The sequence below is a fragment of the Lygodium microphyllum genome, chromosome 7 (assembly GCF_053477565.2).
Source record: "Lygodium microphyllum isolate KBCC chromosome 7, Lygodium_microphyllum_v1.1.10, whole genome shotgun sequence".
Taxonomy (NCBI): Eukaryota; Viridiplantae; Streptophyta; class Polypodiopsida; order Schizaeales; family Lygodiaceae; genus Lygodium; species Lygodium microphyllum.
The window spans coordinates 160,267,007-160,277,035 of NC_141141.1; positions in this window are offsets into that span (position 1 = coordinate 160,267,007).

The following is a 10,029-nucleotide window of genomic DNA, read 5'->3' on the forward strand; positions in this document are numbered from 1 at the left end:
TTCACTACCTTTACTTTACTGTACCCCCCTTTTTATTCATTTTCTATCTGATTCTTTTCACCTTCACCACATACCCACATACATACCCACATACACATACACCCACATACCCCCTCCTCTTCTGGCTTAGAAAAGAATCCTTCCTAGGATTGGGGGTTAAAAGGTGAAGGGCTTTGGGCCTGTTGGGGTAGGAGTTTACGTGTGAAGAAGCCACGTGTAGAATTTTGGATTGTATTCCAGTTGAGCATGACAATCAAGAGCAGATGGTTGGATGGAGACTTGGGAGATGTAGGTCAAGACATCGTGAAAGAGATCTCTAGTATTAAGGCGGCTGGCAACATGTAATTCCTCTTTCGTGAGGAATTGGTCAATGTAGGGGTGAGTGAGCACATGGTCATCCAAATGCTGATTGTGGGTGATGGCCAAAACTCTAAACGAGATAGGTGCCACATAAGTAGGGTCATATTCGATGGTTTTGACTGCCCTGCTTTGCTCAGCATTGGTCATTATCCGGCAACCTTTTTTCTCCCATTGGATTCTCAGAGCAAACCATTGCTGCAAGAACGTGGAAGGCGAGCTTGCCATCTGCGTGAGCTCTTGCAACTCGTGTTCAGGAAGAACAAAACGAGGAGGCTTACGATATGAAGCAATTAGTCTTCTGAGGACAGCTTGCTCCTTTGAGATTTCGTCGTTTGCTATCAGTTCGGCTGTAATTTTGGGGAATTTAGTGGTCATATTGCAAGAACATCTACAAAGGTAGAATACTATTTCATGTGGACCTTAAGCTTCTTAGCAAGATCATCCATGAGCTCCTTCAAATCAAAAGGAACATTAAGTATAGCCCTGATGGAGTTGAGAACCTCGAAGAGTTTCTTGTTTTATGAAGAAAATCAACTAGCTTATCATCACTTGTCTCCTCAACAAGCTCCTACTTTATGCCTTTCAAAGAGAGACTCTCTTGGTCATTGTTGTTTTAAATTGTGTCTATTTACTATTATTTTGGAAAAAAAGCACGATGGGAAATTTTGAAATATGTCTTGTGAAACGTGAAAATGTGTAATATCCTTTGGTGTCCGTGCACTAAAATTGCATTTTATGAGACAAGGCATTCAAAATTTTAAAAATAAAATATTCTACAATGAAGTTGGTAAAGAATACAAATCTAAATGAGATCCCATTAGAGAAATTTCATTTACTTTGCAAAGCAACTCACTTGCAATGATTTGTAGATCTTTCTTAAGAATCTATATTAAAAATTTGAAAAGAATATTTTATATACAATATTACATGAGAATGGACCTTTATTTTTGAAAAAAAAAAAGAGATTGTTCAAGAACAATTTGAAAGCCATGGTATTGAGATAAATGTTGATGGAGTTGGGGCTTGATGGACGAAAATAGTGAAGATGCTTGAAAAAATGACCATAAAAGAAAAAAGAGTGGTTTAAAAAGCAAGCCCTAAAAGTGGCACTTGGCCTTGGGACTTGTGTATCCCTTTTGGTAGTTAAAGCCATTCCTTCCAAAAAAAGGGGCTACTCTCTCCTTGTTTCAAAATTTCTTTCCTTGGAACCACACACTAAACAACATAAAAAATTGTGCATAGAGTCATCATCAAATGTAAAGACCTGTCCTATAGTGTAAGTGACTTACAACCTTTTGAGTACCCAAATATTTACAATTGATTGTTTTAAGTTAGCAATAGTTGATAAGCTCAAATAAACTTTTGAACATAAATTAATCTACTTGTTTCGACGTTACACTAAAGATCCTTCCAAGCTTAGGGTATCCTCTTTCAAGATCCTTCCAATCTTTTTGTGGACTACAACTCAACACTCAATGCTATAGCTTCTTGTCATCTTTTTATAATATTCCAACTTGAGAGTTGCCAAGCAAGCTTCTTATGGTTAAATCCTTAAGAATTATTGAAATCCTTGAGAATAGCCAAAAAACTGGACTATTGAAAGGTATGTTACTTATCTCCTATCGTTTTTATCCTCTACATAAAGGAAAATCAATAGTTTGATTTCTTTCTATGAATGAAAATTGTATTTCTTTATGCAAAAAAAAAATAAAAAATTTCTATGCAAATAAAATTGTGTTTTGCCATTCCAGGAAGGACTTCTCTTATGAAAAGTGTTTTTAGCATATGCTATGTAGTGAGTGCCACGATTTTCACATCTCATAAGACAAGGAAGATGTTCCTCTACCCTCTCAAAAAAATTATGTTATCTTCCTCAAATAAAATCATTTCAATATATTGTGTGGCCAATACACAATTATAGTTCCCACACTAATCTTGCTAGAAAAAAAGGCTGACAGTTTGATTTCTTTTTATGCACAAAAATTTGATGTTTGGTCTATATAAATAAATTTGCTTCTTTCAATGCAAAAAAATTGTGTTTTACTATTCTAGGAGGAGCCTATCTTATGAAAAGCAATTTTAGCATGTGCCCTACATTGACTACTGTGATTTTCACATTTCATAAGATAGGAAAGATGTTCCTCTATCTTTTGAAAAAAATTATGTTATTTTCCTTAGAGAAAATCATTTCAACATATTGTGTAGCAAATACAAGATATAGTTATTTAAGTAGCCTAGTTAGAAAAAGTTGATACATATGTCATTATGCAAAATCGCCATTCATTGCCAAGAGATTGTTTTGTGTGTATCCCAACAATTCCCATGTTTCATAAGACAATTGGGAGAATGAGCCTTGTGAAAAGTGATTTCAGATTGTTTGCCTTCTCATAGCTATGTGATTTTCGCATTAGGAAAAAAATGAACTTAGAAATGGGCCTTTTAGGCGCCCCCCTCCCCAGTGATGCACCTACACTCGTTCACTCACTCAACATGGCACAGAAAGGTAACATGATATGTGAGAGCAAGGTATACTCTTGTATTATTCAATGAAAGAAATGGTACAACATAGGCACATCCTAGGACTATACCCTCGTGATGCGCTACACATATCAGGGTTCACCATTGGGTATAGGGAATCACATGTAGAGTGGAAACCAAGAAGGTCTCAGAGTCACTACTACTCCCTATATAGGTGTTTCTGGTAGCAACACCATGGTATAGCTACAAAGCCCTTACATTGACCCTTGCTTACTGGATTACTGTCCTCAACAATCTAAGGGTAGAGGCTATTAACTCATATGGGGTCTTAACACAACTACTTCTAATAAGCTGGCTAGTGTTTGCCGGTCTACACATTAGCAGGATCTTAATGTAGCCTTTTCTATCAGATTGGTTAGTGTCTACCGCACTATGACTTGGTAATCTTAACATAGATTTTCCTATCAAGATGATCAGTGTTTGCCCATCTAGATTGCTTTGTTGCTTTGGTTTATTTTGGCTACCATGCAGATCCACCCTCGACTCAATTACATTTGAGGAGTGGAGGCATTACTAGGCCTATGATAAATCAACTGATGACTCAAGGGGCATTGGAAGAATTGTTGGGATTCTCCTTGAGCCAAGTGGCGAAGGCATCATTGCCACATTCACGCGTCTCCGCTTTCAAAATCCAAGTGGCTTCTTTGAGAGGGCATCCTTTCCACTTGGTGAGGTACTCGGGGTACCCTTTGTGTTCTTGATGCCGAAGGAAGGCTTCTACTTTGAAGGGGCCATTGGAGTGAAGCAGTGGAATGTGCATCCCCCATTGGTTATTGGGGTAGAACCTGCACAGAAGGTGGGTATGAAATGCATTATGGATGTAAATGCTTTCTAGTAGGTTAAGCTTGTTTGTTTCTTCATTTGGGACTTGAGTGATGCAGTAGGGTCCATAATAGTGGTGATTGAATTTGGGGCTCATATTATTTGGGAGAGACATATGCTTGGAGCTGATGAGGACTATGTCTCCCTTGGTAAAGAGTATTACCTTACGCTTCTTGTTGGCATGTTTTGTTATGGCAATTTTGCTCTATTCTAGACTCTGCTTAGCTGCTTCGTTTCGGTCTCTCTGTTAGAATTCTTTTGCATTCGTGATCTTCAACTCAAAGAGCGTGTAGCCCGTGGTGGAGTGGATTGACCTGTCGTAGTGAGTGGGTTGAGCTGTCGTAGTTAAACTCGATCACATCAAGGTATAAGGACCAATCTTTTTGATCCACTCGGGTGTAGCTCCTGAGGTAGTCTTCGATGCCTTGGTTGACTCAGTTTGTTTGCCCATCCGTCTTGTGGGGTGGAAGGAGGATGAGAATCTCAATTGTATTTCTAGATTCTTAAAGAGTTCCTTCCACATGTCACTCATGAATCTAACATTTCTATTTGAGACTATGGTTAAGGGTAAGCCATGCAACTTGAACACATGCATGAAGAAGAGGTGGGCTATCTCCTTAGCATTCAATGGTGGCTTAGTAGGTATGAAGTGAGCTTGCTTTGAGAAATAGTAACCATGGGATTTGGGGAGCTCCACAATAAAATCCATGCTAATGACATCCCATGGTCGGCTAGGCACTGGCATCGGTTGAAGAAATCCTGCTAGCTTGGAGCGTGGAGCGTGCTGCCTTCACAAGTTGGCAAGTAGGGCATATATTGAATAGTCTATGACTTCTTCCTTCATGTTTGGCCAAAAGAAATTATTTCTGAGTACTTCAAGTGTGTTGCTTTGTCCCTTATGCCCACCTAATTTCCCATCATGCACTTCATGTCATATGACCTTCTTTAGTTCCACACTATTGGGAATGTACAATCTCTTGTTGCCTACAAACGGATTTCCCTCCTCTAGGGTATACATGCCATGCGCTGTCTTGTTAGCTTTCACCTCTTCTATAATCTTGTGCATTTCTTGGTCATGTTCAAAAGCCTCCTTCACTAACTCGAGGAAGTTGCCTACTGACCGCACTGAGAACTTTCAAATCGGCCTTGTGATGTAGCACATTTGCTATCTTATCGGCGGAACCTGGCTTGTGTTTGATCTCAAAGTCGAACTCTACTAGAAAGTCGAGACATCGGGCTTGTTTGGCAGACAACTTTGGTTGGGAATGGAAGTATTTGAGGGATATGTTGTCTGCCAAGATCACTGTGTGTTTGTCTTGGACATAATGCTTCCATTTTCTAAGGTAGTGAATCACTACTAGCATCTCCTTCTCGTGCGTGCTCCATTTGGTTTCAACATCTGTGAACTTCTTGGATTCATAAGCTATGGGGTGGCCATCTTGCACCAGCACTCCCCCAATGCCATAATTTGATGCATCTATGGAGATTTCGAAGGGCTTTGTGAAGTTGGGTACTTTGAGAACAGGGGTTTGGCTCATACATTTCTTCATTAGCTCAAAAGTGGCATGTTGCTCGATTCCCCATGTGAAATTGCTATCTCCTTTGGTGAGGTGAGATATTGGTGTTATGACTAGGCTATAATACTTGATGATTCTTCTATAAAACATTGTGAAGCTTAGGAATTCCCGAACTTCCCTCATGGTCTTTAACACATGCCAATTCTTTACTACTTCCTTTCTTGGGGTGTACTTTGATGCTAGCCTTGCCTATGATGAACCTTAGGAACTCTAACTCCTTCACTAAAAACTCACATTTTTTTTGGTTTGGCATATAGTTTGTGTTGTCTTAGCTTCTCAAAAACTAGGCATAAGTGTCTTTTGTGTTTCTCTAGAGTTTTACTATACACCAGGATATCATCTATGTAGATAATGATGAAGACATATATTTCACGCTAGAAGACTTCATCCATCAAGCCACAAAAGGTGCCTGGCCTATTACTCAATCCAAAACCTAGGATGAGCCATTCAAAGCTTCTATATGGGGTATGGAAGGCTATTTTGGGATCTTCTTTTGCTATGCGAATTTGATGATACCTTGACCTAAGGTCAATATGATTGAAGTATTTGGCTCCATGTAGCTTGTTTAAGAGGTCTTTGACTAAGGGCATGGGATACTTATTCTTGATGGTGATCTTATTAAGGGCCCTATAGTCTACACATAGTTGAAGTCCCCCATCCTTCTTCTTGACAAACAACACTAAGGCACTGAATGGGGATTTGCCAGGTCAGATGAAACCTTGCTCTTCCAATTCATGCAACTGTTTCTTCAACTCCATGAGAATAGTGTGATTCATATGATAAGGGGCTCTAGCTGATGGGACTGCCCTTGGGATGAGCTCGATCTTGTGGTCCACTTCTCTTTTGGGTGGTAGGCCCTTAGGTAGTTTTTTTGGCATCACATCCTTAAACTCCTCAAGTATTACTTCCACTTCTATATTTCCAACTTAGGGTTTGGGCTTCTTGGTGACCTCCTACTCAATGGGCCGAATCATGCTTAAATACAACATGTCTCCCTACTTTACTAATTTCTCCACTTGTTTGGCACTATAGGTCATGGTGTGAGGCCTAATATGGGTAACTTGGCAAGGTAGTGCTTGGGTTGGTGCTCCTGGTTGGTTAGCGACTGGTTTTGCCATTTGGCATGTGACTCCAAGTTTGTTCTCCTTCATTTGCACTTTGATTGATGTCCTTCCTGGTAGTTGCATTCTCTCATAGGGTACTCTAACGCCCTCTCCTTGCATATCCAACATCATCTCATTAACTCCCTTCCCAAACATTGCAATGACATACTTGTCATAGAACTACATGCCTAAAATGACTTCAAAATCTCCCATGGGAATGACTAAGAAGTTGAGTTTGGCTTTCCATTTCCCTCCTTCTATTTGCACTGCAAAGACATGTTTAACTTCCTTGGCTTCTCCTTGTGCAAAGGTTAATGTTAACCCTTTTGGGGCCTTAGACAATTTGAGGCCATGTTTGGATGCACAATCTAGGGTGATGAAGTTGTGGGTGGCTCATGTGTCTACCATGATGGCTTGATCCCCTTCACCCACTCTTCCTTTGAGGTATAAGTGTTGGACTATTGCTATGCAGGTTGCCATGCATTGGGGATAAGAGCTAACTGTCCCCACTCTTGGATGGTCTAGGCTCCCGTTGCTTCCATTAGGATTTTCATGGATGCGTAGGGGTTGCGGCTCCTCTCCTCCATATGCACTAGTGCCTACTACTACTCTAGACCTGCTTGATGAGGCTATATTGTCCATGGGCATTACTTTTGATAGTGGGGTCCCCCAAACTTGAAACATCTAATCCCTATTGTTGAGCCTTGGGGTATCCACCATGATGTATTTGGTTCCGTGAACCCATATGATGCACTTGGAGTTGGTCTATAGTGTTGTTCCCCCATCGGCCAACTGCTCCTCTCGGCAGCACTAAGTCGGATTGTGATGTAGCTAGGATTATGCTTGAGAATTCAACCCGCACCTCAAGGAAGGGTCCTCTAGGGTATTGGGTCTTGGGGTCCAAGAGTTGTTGGTGAGGTTGGTATTGAATCTGGTTTTGCTCCCTTGGGATGTCCTTATCGCTTTTAGGTCAACTAGTCTTTCAGCCATTCTCATGGCCTCAACTAAACTGGTTGGTTCCTGTCTCTCCACATCTCTTCTGGCCCATTCTTGCATGCCAAATAGGGATCCATGTAGCTTCGTGTCAGTGCCCATGTTGCATAGCAGCAACATTATCTACTTATATTTGCTAACATACTCTATCTTTCCCTATGTTTGCTTGAGATTTCTCCATTCATCTCTAACTTTGAATTTCTCCATCTTTGGAATGAAATAGTATTTAAGTTCCTCTTGGAGTTCTTCCCATGAAAAAATAGTACGTTGTTGCTTCTATTCTAGTAGGTACCAACTAGCATCATCTTCCTCTAAGTATATGGTTGCCAGTTCTTCTTTCTTGTCTTTAGTGATCATGACATACTTCAAGTATCTGTCTACTTTTGCGATCCACTTCTTCAAATCGATCTGTCTCTCTCTCCTTTGTACTTGGTGGGTTGGGGCGTCTTGAACTTGCCATAGTCGTATTCTAAATTGTCACTCTCCTCCTCTTCCCTATGGTTGTGTCTTTTGACTTTCTTATTATCCTTCTTCTTGCTGCCTACTTCAACTACCTTCTCATTGTCTTTCCTTGTGTCATGAGCTCTCCTAAAAGTCTCCTATCTGCCTAATCTATCCATCTCCTCTTGCAATCTATGTCTTTTCTCCTCTTCCTATTGTTGTATCACCCACTTTGTGTAACCTTGCTCCACTTCTAGATTTCTTCTCCTTTCCTCTTATTCCTCCTCATTTGCATGTCCCTCCAGATTGAGTCCAATAGGCCTAACATGCCCTCCAATTGCCTCTCTAGGCCGACTACTTTCTCCTCTTGAGCTCCTCTCCATTTTTGACTTTGGCGGTTCTTCCTCTCTTCCATCGTTGGGATGGGTGCATTCTCTTTGTCGTCCTCCATGTCATTGTGGGAAGTCGTGCCTCGGATTTTGATGTTGTCGATGTGGGGAAGCCGCATTTTGCCTCTTCGGATGGTGGCTGACGCGATGGGGGCTGACGCTGGGGATTTTTGCGTTGGGGGCTGATGTGATGGGGTTGATGCGATGAGGGTTGATGCGACGAGGGTCGATGCAACAAGGGGCGATGAAAGTGAGGTTGTCATAAAATTATATGAAAGTGAGGTTGTCATAAAATTAGATGAAAGTGAGGTTGTCAAAGGAGTAAAGCTTGAAAGAGTTAGTGTAACTTTGATGAACATAGCTTAAGAATTTGATAAGAGCAACCTAGGGGACTTTAGTGTTCAATTAGAGCACCATGCATAGTGGCTCAGTGCATTTGAGCTTCCTAAGGAAACATTTGAGGTGCTACAAGTACCCTTTACACACACAAGCATTCCAAACATCATCCATTGTCTGGAACATGGTGAGATGCTCTCAGTTGAAGGGTATGGTCAATACTTGGTGGAATGGCATCTTGTAGGAGACTTAACATCTTTAAAATGCATGTGTGGAATCTCCAATGGTGCAAATGCAAAGCGTCCATGCCTGTATTGCTTGATAGAGATGAGGGTGAAAGGAAATACCATGAAGAAGAACTCACAAAGGGTGACAAGTGTTGCATTAGTGCATGATAAAGAAGATCTCACTTGGAAGACAATATTCAATATTCCATTAGATCATGTTCATATTTGTCCATTACATGCTTGTGTTAAAATCATGGAGAAAATTGTGTATGAGTATATTTACTTTGCTTACAAGATGCAACCAGAAAAAGAAGCCATTGCAACGTGCATGAATGTGTAGTGAGTGCTATCAAAAATTGGGCTACACAAGTATCAAGAAATCTCTTTTGGAAATGGCATAGGCAATAGTACAATAGACTAATGAACTAGAAATGAAGTGTTTTGTAAAGCTAGACAACAAGCTAACATTTCTCACATGTGCATGCATAATGCTAACATGGGAAACCCCTGGATACATTCAACCTTTTGGTTCCTCTTTTGTTTGCTTATAATGCTCAATATTCACACCAAGAGTCCATAGCTTGTTGCTACATATTCAATTGCATACAATTTTCCTACTTAACTTGCCAGATATTTTAGTGTGCACAAGCTTGATGGTCATCATAGTCTTTCCCACAAATGCACCTAATTTATATGGAAGGAAACCAAATGCTGCACACCCTAAACACTCACCAAATACCACACACCCTCTTCCCCTATGCCACACATGCTACCCACATCAATGCAAGATGCAAATGAGAACAAACATGCCTTAAGGAAGTCATGAGGTGTATGCCAAAAGCTATATCTAGAGAGCTATGCTTAATTCCCTCATTCTAAAGTGACCTTTGTGAGATGAACAAGGCAAAACTAGAAGCAGTAGAACAAAAAGGAAAACAATAAAGTGTGTTGGAGCAAAAATGAGCCAACATTGGTGCTAAGATATTGCAAGAATGTGCAAATTGTTCAGCCCACTAAGCCATCATGATCATGAGCTATCCCATTCTTTAAATTTCTTATAGGTTTGACTATTTTTTTTGTGAAAAAAATTGCAATATGTTGGCCTAGAGAAAAGGAGATGAGCACAAATAACATGGAAATCTGTATACGTATGATTGTTGCTTCTATACATGTCCACATGCTATTGAAATCTTCAAGCAGTAAATGATGCATTCGTTCCAAAAGTTTGTAATGGTACCTTTTT